Below are 18345 nucleotides of genomic sequence, written 5' to 3'. Positions count from 1 at the left end.
AGCTTCCCACAGAAAAGACCCCCCGTTCCTGCACAGAGCTCTGTACCTGGGAGTGGGCTTCTGCCACTTAGAATTCTGAACACTGCCGCACTTCTCCCATATCCAAGCTCCCAGAAGCTGGAACCCTAACTGTCCTGCGACTGCCAAATGTCTCCTACGACCTGACATTAGGAACTTGGAGGGGTGAGTTTAGCTTTCCACAGAAAAGACCCACCGTTCCTGCACAGAACTCTCGGCCACGGAGTGGGCTGCTAACTGATAAAAATAAGTTCAGCACAGGACTTCTGCCAGATCCAAGCATCCAGAAGCTGGAACCCTTACTGTCCTTGGAGTGCCAAATGTCTCCTACAGCCTGACATCAGGAACCTGCTGGGGTGAGTTTAGTTTCCCACAGAAAAGACCCACAGTTCCTGCACAGAGCTCTGTGCCCGGGAGTGGGCTTCTGCCACTTAGAATTCTGAACAGTGCACATTACTCCCAGAACTAAGCTGTCAGAAGCTGGAACCCTAACTGTCCTTGGAGTGCTCAATGTCTCCTACAACCTGACATTAGGACCTTCGGGGGGTGAGTTTAGCTTCCCACAGAAGAGAGCCACTGTTCCTGCACAGAGCTCTGTGCCCGGGAGTGGGCTTCTGCCGCTTAGAATTCTGAACAGTGTACTTACTGCCACAACCAAGCTGCCATGAAGCTGAAACTCTAGCTGCCCTTAGACTGCCAAACACCTCCTGCAAACCGACATCAGGAACTTGGAGGAGTGACTTTAACTTCCCACAGAAGAGATCCACCGTTCCTGCACAGAGCTCTGTGCCCGGGAGTGGGCTTCTGCCACTTGCAATTCAGAACACTGCTGCGCTTCTCCCATAACCAATCTCCCAGAAGCTGGAACCCTTACTGGCCTTGGAGTGCCAAATGGCTCCTACAGCCTGACATCAGGAACCTGCTGGGGTGAGTTTAGTTTCCCACAGAAAAGACCCACAGTTCCTGCACAGAGCCCTGTGCCCCAGAGTGGGCTTCTGCCACTTAGAATTCTGAACAGTGCACATTACTCCCAGAACCAAGCTGTCAGAAGCTGGAAACCTAACTATCCTTGGAGTGCCCAATGTCTCCTACAACCTGACATTAGGAACTTAGTCGGTGAGTATAGCTTCCCACAGAAGAGAGCCACTGTTCCTGCACAGAGCTCTGTGCCCTGGAGTGGGCTTCTGCCACTTAGAATTCTGAACACTGCTGCACTTCTCCCATAGCCAAGCTCCAAGAAGCTGGAAACCTAACTGTCCTTGGAGTGCCAAATGTCTCCTACAACCTGACATTAGGAACCTGATGCAGTGAATCCAGATTCCCACAGAAAAGGAGCAACGCTTCCTGCACAGAGCCCTCTGACCAAGAGAGGGCGACTGCCTGCTAAAAATAAATTCAGCACAGGATATCTGCCAGATCCAAGCTCCCAGAAGCTGGAACCCTAACTGTCCTTGGAGTGCCCAATGTCTCCTACGACCTGACATTAGGAACTTAGTCGGTGAGTATAGCTTCCCACAGAAGAGAGCCACTGTTCCTGCACAGAGCTCTGTGCCCGGGAGTGGGCTTCTGCCACTTAGAATTCTGAACAGTGTACTTACTCCCACAACCAAGCTGCCATGAAGCTGAAACCCTAGCTGCCCTTAGACTGCCAAACACCCCCTGCAAACTGACATCAGGAACTTGGAGGGGTGAGTTTAGCTTTCCACAGAAAAGACCCCCCGTTCCTGCACAGAACTCTCGGCCACGGAGTGGGCTGCTAACTGATAAAAATAAGTTCAGCACAGGACTTCTGCCAGATCCAAGCATCCAGAAGATGGAACCCTTACTGTCCTTGGAGTGCGAAATGTCTCCTACAGCCTGACATCAGGAACCTGCTGGGGTGAGTTTAGTCTCCCACAGAAAAGACCCACAGTTCCTGCACAGAGCTCTGTGCCAGGGAGTGGGCTTCTGCCACTTAGAATTCTGAACAGTGCACATTACTCCCAGAACCAAGCTGTCAGAAGCTGGAACCCTAACTGTCCTTGGAGTGCCCAATGTCTCCTACAACCTGACATTAGGAACTTAGTCGGTGAGTATAGCTTCCCACAGAAGAGAGCCACTGTTCCTGCACAGAGCTCTGTGCCCGGGAGTGGGCTTCTGCCACATAGAATTCTGAACAGTGTACTTACTCCCACAACCAAGCTGCCATGAAGCTGAAACCCTAGCTGCCCTTAGACTACCAAACACCCCCTGCAAACTGACATCAGGAACTTGGAGGGGTGAGTTTAGGTTTCCACAGAAAAGACCCCCCGTTCCTGCACAGAGCTCTGTGCCCGGGAGTGGACTTCTGCCACTTAGAATTCTGAACACTGCCGCACTTCTCCCATATCCAAGCTCCCAGAAGCTGGAACCCTAACTGTCCTGTGAGTGCCAAATGTCTCCTACGACCTGACATTAGGAACTTCGGGGGGTGAGTTTAGCTTCCCACGGAAGAGACCCACAGTTCCTGCACAGAGCTCTGTGCCCTGGAGTGGGCTTCTGCCACTTAGAATTCTGAACAGTGCACATTACTCGCAGAACCAAGCTCCCAGAAGCTGGAACCCTAACTGTCCTTGGAGTACCCAATGTCTCCTACGACCTGACATTAGGAACTTAGTCGGTGAGTATAGCTTCCCACAGAAGAGAGCCACTGTTCCTGCACAGAGCTCTGTGCCCCGGGAGTGGGCTTCTGCCACTTAGAATTCTGAACAGTGTACTTACTCCCACAACCAAGCTGCCATGAAGCTGAAACCCTAGCTGCCCTTAGACTGCCAAACACCCCCTGCAAACTGACATCAGGAACTTGGAGGGGTGAGTTTAGCTTTCCACAGAAAAGACCCACCGTTCCTGCACAGAACTCTCGGCCACGGAGTGGGCTGCTAACTGATAAAAATAAGTTCAGCACAGGACTTCTGCCAGATCCAAGCATCCAGAAGCTGGAACCCTAACTGTCCTGCGAGTGCCAAATGTCTCCTACAGCCTGACATCAGGAACCTGCTGGGGTGAGTTTAGTTTCCCACAGAAAAGACCCACAGTTCCTGCACAGAGCTCTGTGCCCGGGAGTGGGCTTCTGCCACTTAAAATTCTGAACACTGCTGCACTTCTCCCATATCCAAGCTGCCATGAAGCTGGAACCCTAACTGTCCTTGGAGTGCCCAATGTCTCCTACAACCTGACATTAGGAACTTCGGGGGGTGAGTTTAGCTTCCCACAGAAGAGACCCACCGTTCCTGCACAGAGCTCTGTGCCCGGGAGTGGGCTTCTGCCACTTAGAATTCTGAACAGTGTACTTACTCCCACAACCAAGCTGCCATGAAGCTGAAACGCTAGCTGCCCTTAGACTGCCAAACACCCCCTGCAAACTGACATCAGGAACTTGGAGGGGTGAGTTTAGCTTTCCACAGAAAAGACCCACCGTTCCTGCACAGAACTCTCGGCCACGGAGTGGGCTGCTAACTGATAAAAATAAGTTCAGCACAGGACTTCTGCCAGATCCAAGCATCCAGAAGCTGGAACCCTTACTGTCCTTGGAGTGCCAAATGTCTCCTACAGCCTGACATCAGGAACCTGCTGGGGTGAGTTTAGTTTCCCACAGAAAAGACCCACCGTTCCTGCACAGAGCTCTGTGCCCCGGAGTGGGCTTCTGCCACTTAGAATTCTGAACACTGCTGCACTTCTCCCATATCCAAGCTGCCATGAAGCTGGAACCCTAACTGTCCTGCGAGTGCCAAATGTCTCCTACAACCTGACATTAGGAACTTCGGGGGGTGAGTTTAGCTTCCAACAGAAGAGAGCCACTGTTTCTGCACAGAGCTCTGTGCCCGGGAGTGGGCTTCTGCCACTTAGAATTCTGAACAGTGTACTTACTCCCACAACCAAGCTGCCATGAAGCTGAAACCCTAGCTGCCCTTCGACTGCCAAACACCCCCTGCAAACTGACATCAGGAACTTGGAGGGGTGAGTTTAGCTTCCTAAAGAAGAGAGCCACCGTTCCTGAACAGAACTCTCGGCCACGGAGTGGGCTGCTAACTGATAAAAATAAGTTCAGCACAGGACTTCTGCCAGATCCAAGCATCCAGAAGCTGGAACCCTTACTGTCCTTGGAGTGCCAAATGTCTCCTACAGCCTGACATCAGGAACCTGCTGGGGTGAGTTTAGTTTCCCACAGAAAAGACCCACAGTTCCTGCACAGAGCTCTGTGCCCGGGAGTGGGCTTCTGCCACTTAGAATTCTGAACAGTGCACATTACTCCCAGAACTAAGCTGTCAGAAGCTGGAACCCTAACTGTCCTGCGAGTGCCAAATGTCTCCTACAACCTGACATTAGGAACTTCGGGGGGTGAGTTTAGCTTCCAACAGAAGAGAGCCACCGTTCCTGCACAGAGCTCTGTGCCCGGGAGTGGGCTTCTGCCACTTAGAATTCTGAACAGTTTACTTACTCCCACAACCAAGCTGCCATGAAGCTGAAACCCTAGCTGCCCTTAGACTGCCAAACACCCCCTGCAAACTGACATCAGGAACTTGGAGGGGTGAGTTTAGCTTTCCACAGAAAAGACCCACTGTTCCTGCACAGAACTCTCGGCCACGGAGTGGGCTGCTAACTGATAAAAATAAGTTCAGCACAGGACTTCTGCCAGATCCAAGCGTCCAGAAGCTGGAACCCTTACTGTCCTTGGAGTGCCAAATGTCTCCTACAGCCTGACATCAGGAACCTGCTGGGGTGAGTTTAGTTTCCCACAGAAAAGACCCACCGTTCCTGCACAGAGCTCTGTGCCCCGGAGTGGGCTTCTGCCACTTAGAATTCTGAACACTGCTGCACTTCTCCCATAGCCAAGCTCCAAGAAGCTGGAAACCTAACTGTCCTTGGAGTGCCAAATGTCTCCTACAACCTGACATTAGGAACCTGATGCGGTGAGTCCAGATCCCACAGAAAAGGGGCAACGCTTCCTGCACAGAGCCCTCTGACCCAGAGAGGGCTACTGCCTGCTAAAAAAAAATTCAGCACAGGATATCTGCCAGATCCAAGCTCCCAGAAGCTGGAACCCTTACTGTCCTGCGAGTGCCAAATCTATCCTATAAACTGACATCAGGAGCCTGATGGGGGGAGTTTAGGTTCCCACGAAAGACAGCCACCGTTCCTGCACATAGCTCTGTGCCGGGGAGTGGGCTTCTGCCTGCTAAAAATAAGTCCAGCACAGGATATCTGCCAGATCCAAGCTGCCAGAAGCTGAAACACTAACTGTCCTTGGAGTGCCCAATGTCTCCTACAACCTGACATTAGGAACTTCGGGGGGTGAGTTTAGCTTCCTACAGAAGATAGCCACTGTTCCTGCACAGAGCTCTGTGCCCGGGAGTGGGCTTCTGCCACTTAGAATTCTGAACAGTGTACTTACTCCCACAACCAAGCTGCCATGAAGCTGAAACCCTAGCTGCCCTTAGACTGCCAAACATCCCCTGCAAACTGACATCAGGAACTTGGAGGGGTGAGTTTAGCTTTCCACAGAAAAGACCCACCGTTCCTGCACAGAACACTCGGCCACGGAGTGGGCTGCTAACTGATAAAAATAAGTTCAGCACAGGACTTCTGCCAGATCCATGCATCCAGAAGCTGGAACCCTAACTGTCCTTGGAGTGCCAAATGTCTCCTACAGCCTGAAATCAGGAACCGGCTGGGGTGAGTTTAGTTTCCCACAGAAAAGACCCACAGTTCCTGCACAGAGCTCTATGCCTCGGAGTGGGCTTCTGCCACTTAGAATTCTGAACAGTGCACATTACTCCCAGAACTAAGCTGTCAGAAGCTGGAACCCTAACTGTCCTTGGAGTGCCCAATGTCTCCTACAACCTGACATTAGGAACTTCGGGGGGTGAGTTTAGCTTCCCACAGAAGAGAGCCACTGTTCCTGCACAGAGCTCTGTGCCCGGGAGTGGGCTTCTGCCACTTAGAATTCTGAACAGTGTACTTACTCCCACAACCAAACTGCCATGAAGCTGAAACCCTAGCTGCCCTTAGACTGCCAAACACCCCCTGCAAACTGACATTAGGAACTTGGAGGGGTGAGTTTAGCTTTCCACAGAAAAGACCCACCGTTCCTGCACAGAACTCTCGGCCACGGAGTGGGCTGCTAACTGATAAAAATAAGTTCAGCACAGGACTTTCGCCAGATCCAAGCATCCAGAAGCTGGAACCCTTACTGTCCTGCGAGTGCCAAATCTATCCTACAGCCTGACATCAGGAACCTGCTGGGGTGAGTTTAGTTTCCCACAGAAAAGACCCACCGTTCCTGCACAGAGCTCTGTGCCCGGGAGTGGGCTTCTGCCACTTAGAATTCTGAACACTGCTGCACTTCTCCCATATCCAAGCACCCAGAAGCTGGAACCCTAACTGTCCTGCGAGTGCCAAATGTCTCGTACAACCTGACATTAGGAACTTCGGGGGGTGAGTTTAGCTTCCCACAGAAGAGACCCACAGGTCCTGCACAGAGCTCTGTGCCCTGGAGTGGGCTTCTGCCACTTAGAATTCTGAACAGTGCACATTACTCCCAGAACCAAGCTGTCAGAAGCTGGAACCCTAACTGTCCTTGGAGTGCCCAATGTCTCCTACAACCTGACATTAGGAACTTAGTCGGTGAGTATAGCTTCCCACAGAAGAGAGCCACTGTTCCTGCACAGAGCTCTGTGCCCGGGAGTGGGCTTCTGCCACTTAGAATTCTGAACACTGCTGCACTTCTCCCATATCCAAGCACCCAGAAGCTGGAACCCTAACTGTCCTGCGAGTGCCAAATGTCTCGTACAACCTGACATTAGGAACTTCGGGGGGTGAGTTTAGCTTCCCACAGAAGAGACCCACAGGTCCTGCACAGAGCTCTGTGCCCGGGAGTGGGCTTCTGCCACTTAGAATTCTGAAGAGTGCACATTAGTCCCAGAACTAAGCTGTCAGAAGCTGGAACCCTAACTGTCCTTGGAGTGCCCAATGTCTCCTACAACCTGACATTAGGAACTTCGGGGGGTGAGTTTAGCTTCCTACAGAAGAGAGCCACTGTTCCTGCACAGAGCTCTGTGCCCGGGAGTGGGCTTCTGCCACTTAGAATTCTGAACAGTGTACTTACTCCCACAACCAAACTGCCATGAAGCTGAAACCCTAGCTGCCCTTAGACTGCCAAACACCCCCTGCAAAATGACATCAGGAACTTGGAGGGGTGAGTTTAGCTTTCCACAGAAAAGACCCACCGTTCCTGCACAGAACTCTCGGCCACGGAGTGGGCTGCTAACTGATAAAAATAAGTTCAGCACAGGACTTTCGCCATATCCAAGCATCCAGAAGCTGGAACCCGAACTGTCCTGCGAGTGCCAAATGTCTCCTACAGCCTGACATCAGGAACCTGCTGGGGTGAGTTTAGTTTCCCACAGAAAAGACCCACAGTTCCTGCACAGAGCTCTGTGCCCCGGAGTGGGCTTCTGCCACTTAGAATTCTGAACACTGCTGCACTTCTCCCATATCCAAGCACCCAGAAGCTGGAACCCTAACTGTCCTGCGAGTGCCAAATGTCTCCTACAACCTGACATTAGGAACTTCGGGGGGTGAGTTTAGCTTCCCACAGAAGAGACCCACCGTTCCTGCACAGAGCTCTGTGCCCTGGAGTGGGCTTCTGCCACTTAGAATTCAGAACAGTGCACATTACTCCCAGAACCAAGCTGTCAGAAGCTGGAACCCTAACTGTCCTTGGAGTGCCCAATGTCTCCTACAACCTGACATTAGGAACTTAGTCGGTGAGTATAGCTTCCCACAGAAGAGAGCCACTGTTCCTGCACAGAGCTCTGTGCCCGGGAGTGGGCTTCTGCCACTTAGAATTCTGAACACTGCTGCACTTCTCCCATATCCAAGCTGCCATGAAGCTGGAACCCTAACTGTCCTTGGAGTGCCAAATGTCTCCTACAACCTGACATTAGGAACCTGATGCGGTGAGTCCAGATCCCACAGAAAAGGGGCAACGCTTCCTGCACAGAGCCCTCTGACCCAGAGAGGGCTACTGCCTGCTAAAAAAAAATTCAGCACAGGATATCTGCCAGATCCAAGCTCCCAGAAGCTGGAACCCTTACTGTCCTGCGAGTGCCAAATCTATCCTATAAACTGACACCAGGAGCCTGATGGGGGGAGTTTAGGTTCCCACGAAAGACAGCCACCGTTCCTGCACATAGCTCTGTGCCGGGGAGTGGGCTTCTGCCTGCTAAAAATAAGTCCAGCACAGGATATCTGCCAGATCCAAGCTGCCAGAAGCTGAAACACTAACTGTCCTGCGAGTGCCCAATGTCTCCTACAACCTGACATTAGGAACTTAGTCGGTGAGTATAGCTTCCCACAGAAGACAGCCACTGTTCCTGCACAGAGCTCTGTGCCCGGGAGTGGGCTTCTGCCACTTAGAATTCTGAACACTGCTGCACTTCTCCCATATCCAAGCACCCAGAAGCTGGAACCCTAACTGTCCTGCGAGTGCCAAATGTCTCCTACAACCTGACATTAGGAACTTCGGGGGGTGAGTTTAGCTTCCCACAGAAGAGACCCACAGGTCCTGCACAGAGCTCTGTGCCTCGGAGTGGGCTTCTGCCACTTAGAATTCTGAAGAGTGCACATTACTCCCAGAACTAAGCTGTCAGAAGCTGGAACCCTAACTGTCCTTGGAGTGCCCAATGTCTCCTACAACCTGACATTAGGAACTTCGGGGGCTGAGTTTAGCTTCCTACAGAAGAGAGCCACTGTTCCTGCACAGAGCTCTGTGCCCGGGAGTGGGCTTCTGCCACTTAGAATTCTGAACAGTGTACTTACTCCCACAACCAAACTGCCATGAAGCTGAAACCCTAGCTGCCCTTAGACTGCCAAACACCCCCTGCAAAATGACATCAGGAACTTGGAGGGGTGAGTTTAGCTTTCCACAGAAAAGACCCACCGTTCCTGCACAGAACTCTCGGCCACGGAGTGGGCTGCTAACTGATAAAAATAAGTTCAGCACAGGACTTTCGCCAGATCCAAGCATCCAGAAGCTGGAACCCTAACTGTCCTGCGAGTGCCAAATGTCTCCTACAGCCTGACATCAGGAACCTGCTGGGGTGAGTTTAGTTTCCCACAGAAAAGAACCACAGTTCCTGCACAGAGCTCTGTGCCCGGGAGTGGGCTTCTGCCACTTAGAATTCTGAACACTGCTGCACTTCTCCCATATCCAAGCACCCAGAAGCTGGAACCCTAACTGTCCTGCGAGTGCCAAATGTCTCCTACAACCTGACATTAGGAACTTCGGGGGGTGAGTTTAGCTTCCCACAGAAGAGACCCACCGTTCCTGCACAGAGCTCTGTGCCCTGGAGTGGGCTTCTGCCACTTAGAATTCTGAACAGTGCACATTACTCCCAGAACCAAGCTGTCAGAAGCTGGAACCCTAACTTTCCTTGGAGTGCCCAATGTCTCCTACAACCTGACATTAGGAACTTAGTCGGTGAGTATAGCTTTCCACAGAAGAGAGCCACTGTTCCTGCACAGAGCTCTGTGCCCGGGAGTGGGCTTCTGCCACTTAGAATTCTGAACAGTGTACTTACTCCCACAACCAAGCTGCCATGAAGCTGAAACCCTAGCTGCCCTTAGACTGCCAAACACCCCCTGCAAAATGACATCAGGAACTTGGAGGGGTGAGTTTAGCTTTCCACAGAAAAGACCCACCGTTCCTGCACAGAACTCTCGGCCACGGAGTGGGCTGCTAACTGATAAAAATAAGTTCAGCACAGGACTTCTGCCAGATCCATGCATCCAGAAGCTGGAACCTATACTGTCCTTGGAGTGCCAAATGTCTCCTACAGCCTGAAATCAGGAACCTGCTGGGGTGAGTTTAGTTTCCCACAGAAAAGACCCACAGTTCCTGCACAGAGCTCTGTGCCTCGGAGTGGGCTTCTGCCACTTAGAATTCTGAACAGTGCACATTACTCCCAGAACTAAGCTGTCAGAAACTGGAACCCTAACTGTCCTTGGAGTGCCCAATGTCTCCTACAACCTGACATTAGGAACTTCGGGGTGTGAGTTTAGCTTCCCACAGAAGAGAGCCACTGTTCCTGCACAGAGCTCTGTGCCCGGGAGTGGGCTTCTGCCACTTAGAATTCTGAACAGTGTACTTACTCCCACAACCAAGCTGCCATGAAGCTGAAACCCTAGCTGCCCTTAGACTGCCAAACACCCCCTGCAAAATGACATCAGGAACTTGGAGGGGTGAGTTTAGCTTTCCACAGAAAACACCCACCGTTCCTGCACAGAACACTCGGCCACGGAGTGGGCTGCTAACTGATAAAAATAAGTTCAGCACAGGACTTCTGCCAGATCCAAGCATCCAGAAGCTGGAACCCTAATTGTCCTTGGAGTGCCCAATGTCTCCTACAGCCTGACATCAGGAACTTGGAGGGGTGAGTTTAGCTTCCCACAGAAGATAGCCACTGTTCCTGCACAGAGCTCTGTGCCCGGGAGTGGGCTTCTGCCACTTAGAATTCTGAACAGTGCACATTACTCCCAGAACCAAGCTGTCAGAAGCTGGAACCCTAACTGTCCTTGGAGTGCCAAATGTCTCCTACAACCTGACATTAGGAACCTGATGCGGTGAGTCCAGATCCCACAGAAAAGGGGCAACGCTTCCTGCACAGAGCCCTCTGACCCAGAGAGGGCTACTGCCTGCTAAAAAAAAATTCAGCACAGGATATCTGCCAGATCCAAGCTCCCAGAAGCTGGAACCCTTACTGTCCTGCGAGTGCCAAATCTATCCTATAATCTGACATCAGGAGCCTGATGGGGGGAGTTTAGGTTCCCACGAAAGACAGCCACCGTTCCTGCACATAGCTCTGTGCCGGGGAGTGGGCTTCTGCCTGCTAAAAATAAGTCCAGCACAGGATATCTGCCAGATCCAAGCTGCCAGAAGCTGAAACACTAACTGTCCTTGGAGTGCCCAATGTCTCCTACAACCTGACATTAGGAACTTAGTCGGTGAGTATAGCTTCCCACAGAAGAGAGCCACTGTTCCTGCACAGAGCTTTGTGCCCCGGAGTGGGCTTCTGCCACTTAGAATCCTGAACACTGCTGCACTTTTTCCACATCCAAGCTCCTAGGAGCTGGAACCCTTATTGTCCTTGGGGTGCCAAATCTGTCCTATAAACTGACATCAGGAGCCTGATGGGGGGAGTTTAGCTTCCCACGAAAGACAGTCACCGTTCCTGCACAGAGCTCCGTGTTCGGGAGTGGGCTTCTGCCATTTAGAATTCTAAACAGTGCACATTACTCCCAGAACCAAGCTGTCAGAAGCTGGAACCCTAACTGTCCTTGGAGTGCCAAATGCCACCTGCAAACTGACATCAGGAACCTACTGGGGTGTGTTTAGCTTCCCAGAGAAAAGACCCACTGTTCCTGCACAGAGCTGTGTGCCCCGGAGTGGGCTTCTGCCACTTAGAATTCTGAACAGTGCACATTACTCCCAGATCCACGCTGTCAGTAGCTGGAAGCCTGGCTCCCCTTAGACTGCCAAATGGCTCCTTAAAACTGACAATCGGATCCAGGGAGGTGTGTTTAGTTTCCCCAGAAAAGGGGTCCCCGTTCCTGCACAGAGGTCTGTGCCCCGGAGTGAACTTCTGCCACTTACAATTCTGAACAGTGCACATTACTCCCATAACCAAGCTGCCAGAAGCTGAAACCCTGGCTGCCCTTAGACTGCCAAACACCTGCAAACTGACATCAGGAACTTGGAGGGGTGAGTTTAGCTTCCCACAGAAGAGACCCACCGTTCCTGCACAGAGCTCTGTGCCCCGGAGTGGGCTTCTGCCACTTTCAATTCTGAACACTGCTGCACTTTACTCCCAGGTCCAAGCTGTCAGTAGCTGCAACCTTGACTCCCCTTAGACTGCAAAATGACTGCAACCGAGTTGCACATAGTGAACAGCACAGAAAAATGAAACAACACGGATGTGAACGTCCAGAAAATCTAACTGTTAAGTAAGAACCATCTGTAAGCATCACTGTTTATTAACTATCGCTACCATTGTCTGTATACAGCTGTATGTTGCTTCTATAAAGACATAAGTGTGTGGAATGTATGTGTTCCTAGAGTTAGAATTCAGTTTGTTTTGGTAAGTTTATGATATGGGGATAAGACATAGAATGCCCTAGGGTGAGTTTATGCCGCTTGTATCCCCAGTCGCTTGTTCTGGACCTTTAAGACTGATTTTGAGAGCTAAGCAAGGAAAGAAAATGGGTGCAGTTTGTTTTAAGAAAACGACTTTCACTCCTCTGAATACCCTCTCTCATATATTCAGCTCAAGCACAGACAGACTGCAGCACAAAGATGTGCTTTGCTCTTCGTTTCAGCTAGTTAGGGCAGAGAAGTTCCCTCGCTATTTGTTTTCCTTTTTCTTAGGACTGTTTAAACCTGCTGCAGACTGAAAAACCCAGAGCAGCGCCGAGAGCTGGCACCTGCAGCCCACGGGGCCTGCACCTGAGCATTTTATCAACACCAGAACAGCTGATAAGAGACCAAAAGAGCTCAGCTACAGCCCACAGCAAAGACTTTCTGAAGTTACCATCTCGCTTCAAAATAACAAAAAGTTTTATTATTTCATATTATTCATTCTTTATGCTTGTGACCACTTTGTTTGTTAAACAAATAGGTTTTCCCACTTTTCTCCAAAGAAATTCTTTGCAAAAGCAGTTTAAAAGAAAGAGACTGTTTAGGTTTACTTTCCAGAAGAACCCCATTCAAAGGTTTCCTCTCAAATTTACCCTAAACCCCGACAGCAACAAACAAATCAAACTACACAACAAAGAAGTCACAAATAAATTTCAATTAAAAACACCACAACAAATCATTCCTAACTCAAGAAACCCATAAACCTCAAACCATCAAAACAAAAATACCACTTATAAATACACACAAAACCAAAAAAATCAATGTAACTATAAACAATACCTTTCAAATGATCCATAAGTATAAAACATATACTGCAATCAAACAAGCCAAATAAATTAACCCCTATACTATAATAAACAATAATCCAATTACAAATATTAGGAAACACAAAAAATTACCTACATTCCACTACCTCAACCCACCAAAACAAACACTACATACTCACCATGATAAAAGCCACCGCTAAATAAATAACCTCCCCTATACCTCACCCTACAGCCACTTCCACCATTGTAAACCTTAGAAAACATTTCCTTTAAAAATACAATATCTCACCAAAAAAAAATATTTCAACAATAAAACTCAGTTCAAAAACAATCTGATCGACATGTAAACTAAGAAACCTACCACCAAATAAATAGACCGTATCCCTTAGCATACACCATCTACAAACAAAATAAAACTACACAAAAAATTATTGAAAACCACCTTAAAACAACTAAACAGAAAAAAACTTTTAAAAATATTAAAATTGCATCTAACAAAACCTCCACCGGGCAGGCTGGCCCTAGGTAATCTGAATCCCTACATACAATAAACAAAAACAAAACCCCAATCGCACGTATCAGAAGCCTATTTAAAAAAAAAAAAAAAGTTACTTAAATTAATTCTACCTCAAATACAAACAAACCCATCCATACAGTTACCTTCGCTCAAAAACCAAATTACAGGCAATAAATAATACCAAAAAATAAAACAAAACACTATGTACCACCAAAGAATGCAATATTGAATAAAAGCACCATATAAGTAATAAAGTAATAAAAGCACCGCATAGAAGTACCACTATTTATTAAAATCCCAGGTGAAGGGGGATTCCCCCAGTTTGAACACAGACAATAAAATGAGTTTCTTTCCTCAATTTAAACTCTTTTGTCCTCAAAACCCCTTTTTTTTTTTTTTTCTAGGGACGCCAGGGAAGGATTGGGAAGACAAAATTGAAAGGGAAAAGGAGAAAAGTCCCCCCTACAAATCCACACCGGCTCACCTGCTCCTGCTGCCCGGCACAAAGGTTTGTCCCTCGGCATCTCCTGAAGCAATACTCCATATCCGAGGGTTCCCCCAAACTCTGTAAGACGAGCTCGCCATCATCCCGTAAGACACTCCAGAGAGCCTCGCAGAAGCTGCTCCCTCCGGCAGCTCCACGCTAGACTGAGCTGAGGCTCCCCGCGTAAGCAGCTCGGGCAGGAGCCACCTGCCCCTCATTATCCTTTACAGCTCACGCCTGCGGCTGCTCTGTCCCCTCGTTATCCTAACAGCTCACGCCTGCAGCTGCTGCCAGCCCGAGGGTGAGGGCGGGGCAGAGGGAACTTGCTGCAGACATTTCACTGTTTGCACCGACACACTGGGGCACCGGGCTTTGCTTGCTAGGGATAAGCAAAAATTAAAGAGTTGACTTTTCTTGTTGTCATCATCCTTGAAGAAAGGAAAAATATATCAGGACTCGTGTGACTTCTCTGTGAACACAAAGTGCAAGGAACTTGGGAGGGGGAGGTCTTAAAACAACACCGGTTTCCTATAGCAGCAGCTGCTTTTGGTGCACACTGAAGCTTCTCTAGGCTTGTTTCAACGCTCTGCAGCAGTTAAGAGAGTACCACCTATTTAGGGGATACTGTAAAAGCTTTAGCTTTTCTAGAGATTTTCTCACCCCTTAAAACTGTATTTTATATTTCTATTTTTGTTACTTATATTTTTCTATTTTTGTATTTATTTAATTTGTGTTGACTTGTTTATTTTTTAAACTATATGAATTCATTTACCTAACACATCAGAACCACAATGAATTAAAATTAAATTAGCCTCGTTTTCTAAGGGGTAAAGATTTAATTTTTATTTAATAATGTTGGTATGTTTTCTCTGTCATTGTTTTTTCTTGGGGGGCAGTGTTTGTAGGGGCTTTTGTTTTGGTTTTTGTTTTTCTGTTTGCTTTGTTTTGGAGTTCTTTGTTAATAAACAAAGAGGTTCAGAGAGGCACAAAATAAAATGTCAACTTTGTTTTATTGCTACCTCTGAAATACAACTCGACACCAAGTTATTGCTGGTAATACTGTGTATGGGTAGAATGAGACCTGTTAAGGGGTTGAAAGGAAAAAAGTGGCAGCATGGTGCTGAATAGCTCCTGCTTTACCAACATGAATTTGGTAAATTTCCTTGGAAATGTGCCCTACAATGTACAAAAACTCCAATTAGGATGGAAAACTGGAAAAAAAAAATATATTCTCTTACTAGAATCAGAGAGAGAAAAAACATCAAATAAAAGGAAGAAATAACATCTAAATCCCAGCTTGCCTGGAAAACAAGCTTAGGCATTTCTAACACTGCAAACTTTTGGAACAGTCATCAAGTTGGTGGAAGTTCATGGAACAAATTTAAATCTGCTTCCTCTGCTCTAATTTTAAAGGGAAGTGGAAATTCAACAGGTCCAGCTACTCCTATCCAAGAATGATCTGTGTTTTGTGGGAGTAACAATGCAAAGAAACTCGAATCTTACTTGTATTTGACATCGGAAACTCTCAGCAGAGTTGGGAAGTTTCAGTGGAACAAAAGCACCACACTTCCTGCAATAACAAAATTGGACTCGGCAAGTCAGGAATTTTATTTACACATCCACGGACGAGGAGGGGGATGACACCAGGAATACACTCCAGCTGAAAGCAAGGATTTATTGGAAAAGGCAGGAAATCAAACTGACAGTCTCTGTCCAGTTATGGCCAGGCAATTATCCAGGAGTCAGAAAGAAAAGTGGGAACCTTGGACTGGGATAAGGCCTTCCAGTGGCTTCACTTCCTACTGGCTCTCTCCTTTTCGCCAACTACCTGCAAGAGGAAAAGCAACAGGAATAAAGTCTCAAACAGGATGTCCTTGGTCCAGGCAGACTGAAATGCAGCTCCCAGCGAGGGAGGCCAGGCTGTGCCTCGGGGAGCTCCGGGAATCTGGGATTGCCCGTGGGATTAAAGAGCTGGAAAAGCACACCCACCTGCCAGGTTCAGTGCTGGGACAGAGCAAGGCCGGGGCTCGGGGGCAGCAGTTAGAGCTGGGACTGCAGGAGAACACCCCAAACCCGGGTTAAACATCCGGCACGACACGCAGCACGCTCCGGGAGAAACTCGGGTGGGAGAAGCCCCGGGATGCTCCACGTTCCTTGCCCTTGGCAGCTGTGCCAGGGCCTCCCTCAGAATGCTGACCTCACCGTGCAGCTCCTACAAAACAGGAGAACTTATGGGAATCGCCCAGAATCCATGGACTTCCAGTTATTAAGAACCACAGCTGCAGCGAAAGGTGTACAAACTCTACTGCAAACCAGCAGGTCTGAGGAGACGCAGGGATTTATTCCAGAGGTGGCATGTTGGTGTTACTACTTTAAGCTCCTGCCGCTAGAACATATTTGTACAATAAAAACATTATTGAGGCAGCTAAATTAAAATTAGATTTTTTACAGTAAAGTCAGCCAAAAAAGAGAGTCTCAAAATTAAGATATAGGCCGCACAGTTATTTAAAAAAAAAGTTCTCATTCATGAGCATAACCTGCCAGCCTCTCATGTTTTCAGTCCTTACCATTTATTTTTACCAAGGTGATGATTAAAACCGTGTAAAAAGCTCAAAAAAAAAAAAATCCAGGACAAGGCAGGTGTTTTCCCAAGTACCCTCAGTGTGGAGCTGTGTCAACCACAAGTGTTTGCTCCCTCAGCCCAGCCCGGAGCAGGCTCCAGCTGCTGCCCAGGGGGTTTACCAAGGGACTCACTTGTTTGAAGCTGTAAATGCAGGTGGCCTGCACTGGAGTGCCAATAAATGTGAAATCTGTGACTCTCACCTTGAATAGCGATCGATCTTCTCAGGGGAGCCCCTCACCCAGGCTGGGGGCTCTGCCACGGATTTCATCCCTCTGCATCTGAAAGAAAGTTGGGACAAAAGTCAGAGTGCTGCAGGATACCTTGACAGCTCCAGACATCTTGTGGCAATCTAGGAATACCCTCTACAGTCTAACTACACCCCACATCACAAATTTCAAGCCCCCGGCACTATTACCCTCGTACCCCTACACCCAGACTGAGCATCAAGGCAGAGCAGCTCCCGGCCAAACACACACCAACACCCGTGACACAGCACAGGACAAACGAGGGGACACAACAGGGACAGAAAACTCTGGGCAAGAAGAATGACCCTGAGGGTCCAGAGAACTCGGAATGAGATGACCTAGGTAAGATGGAAGGTGAGCTGGCCAGGCTCAGAGAACCCTGCAGGAACAAGATGCCATCGGGATGACTTATCCCAAGGGACACAGAGATGGATGCCCGAGAACCCTACGGTCAGAATCCTCGACCTGTCTTTGCATTCTCACAAGACCTAACCCGCCGGAATGGATCAGGGCGGTGCACGGCTGTCAATACAGCTCAGAACAAGACCTGAAAAGGCATCGGACTGGATGCTTGTGAAGAGAGATGGATTCTGATGAGTGTCCGAGCAGCTGAGACAAAGGCACCTGGCTGAGGAGCACAGAGATCAGAAATGCTAAGACTGATGCCAGGGGTTTTGATAGGCCCCTCAAAGGGCTAAGTGAAAAGACAGCACACACAAGACACCCAAAGGACAGAGAGCACAACAGACAAGTGACACAACACACACCAGGACTGCTCTGCCCTGCACACCTCGGCACTGTGATCCAGAATGAGACCTTCCCTTGATGTAGCCTAAGGGGTCACATCTTGGACATCCCTGTCACCAAAAATGACTCAAAAAATCCCTCCCAGTGGCCCCTGATCCCACACCCCGCTTTCAAGCCCTCCCTGGCTCCGAGCCCTCCACTTATCTCTCGGACGTCTAGGGAGGTGAATCCACGCTGGGTGCCAAAGAAGGCCGCCTCTCCCTCAGGGAAATTCCTGCTGCTGCTGGGCTGTTGTCTCCTAGTCAGCTACAATAAAGAAAACCAAACATCAAAGCATAATCTTAGCAGCACATCAGCCAGAAACCAGCAATTCTGCTACTCACTGTCTCCTAAGCTTGCCTGTGTCCTCGGCCCCGTGCTTCAGCTGCGCTCAGAGGCCAACGCCGGCGTCGCAGGGTCTGCCTGGGTAAAGAGCAGACAAGGTGACGTGGCAGCGCTGGAACTTGAGGGGACCATCCCTCCTTCTCCTCCCTGACTCACCTCAACTCCTCGCCCGTTATCCAAGCCTACCTGGATGGGGCCTTCACAAGGAGAAGATCAAGGCTCCATCACAGACTCCTGGAATGCTCCCGGAGGGCTCACGGGTGAGGTGACCCGGGTCTGTCATCCGGTTGGTGAGAGGGGAGCTCGGCCTCCTGCGAGTGGACTCCCTAAAACACACAATAACGGAGGC

The 18345-nt window shown here is 49.3% G+C and overlaps 2 long non-coding RNA genes across 2 annotated transcripts in view; both read right to left on the bottom strand.

The window, feature by feature from the left end:
• Positions 1 to 14249, bottom strand: part of LOC136305271 (uncharacterized) — a 55667-nt gene extending 41418 nt beyond the window's left edge. The window contains exon 1 of the long non-coding RNA XR_010725214.1: positions 13998 to 14249. This is a non-coding gene — a long non-coding RNA (uncharacterized lncRNA). The remainder of the gene's footprint in view (positions 1 to 13997) is intronic.
• Positions 14250 to 15581: 1332 nt separating this feature from the next.
• Positions 15582 to 18118, bottom strand: LOC136305270 (uncharacterized). The gene is made up of 4 exons (XR_010725213.1): positions 17996 to 18118; positions 16821 to 17918; positions 15987 to 16209; positions 15582 to 15825 (listed from the first exon to the last, which is right to left on the bottom strand). It is a non-coding gene; the product is annotated as an uncharacterized lncRNA (long non-coding RNA).
• Positions 18119 to 18345: the final 227 nt, after the last annotated feature.

Source organism: Chamaea fasciata, unplaced genomic scaffold, assembly GCF_029207755.1.
Source record: "Chamaea fasciata isolate MVZ Bird 193981 ecotype frontalis unplaced genomic scaffold, bChaFas1.0.hap1 SCAF_343, whole genome shotgun sequence".
Classification (NCBI taxonomy): Eukaryota; Metazoa; Chordata; class Aves; order Passeriformes; family Sylviidae; genus Chamaea; species Chamaea fasciata.
This window is presented reverse-complemented; position numbering and strand designations above follow the sequence as displayed.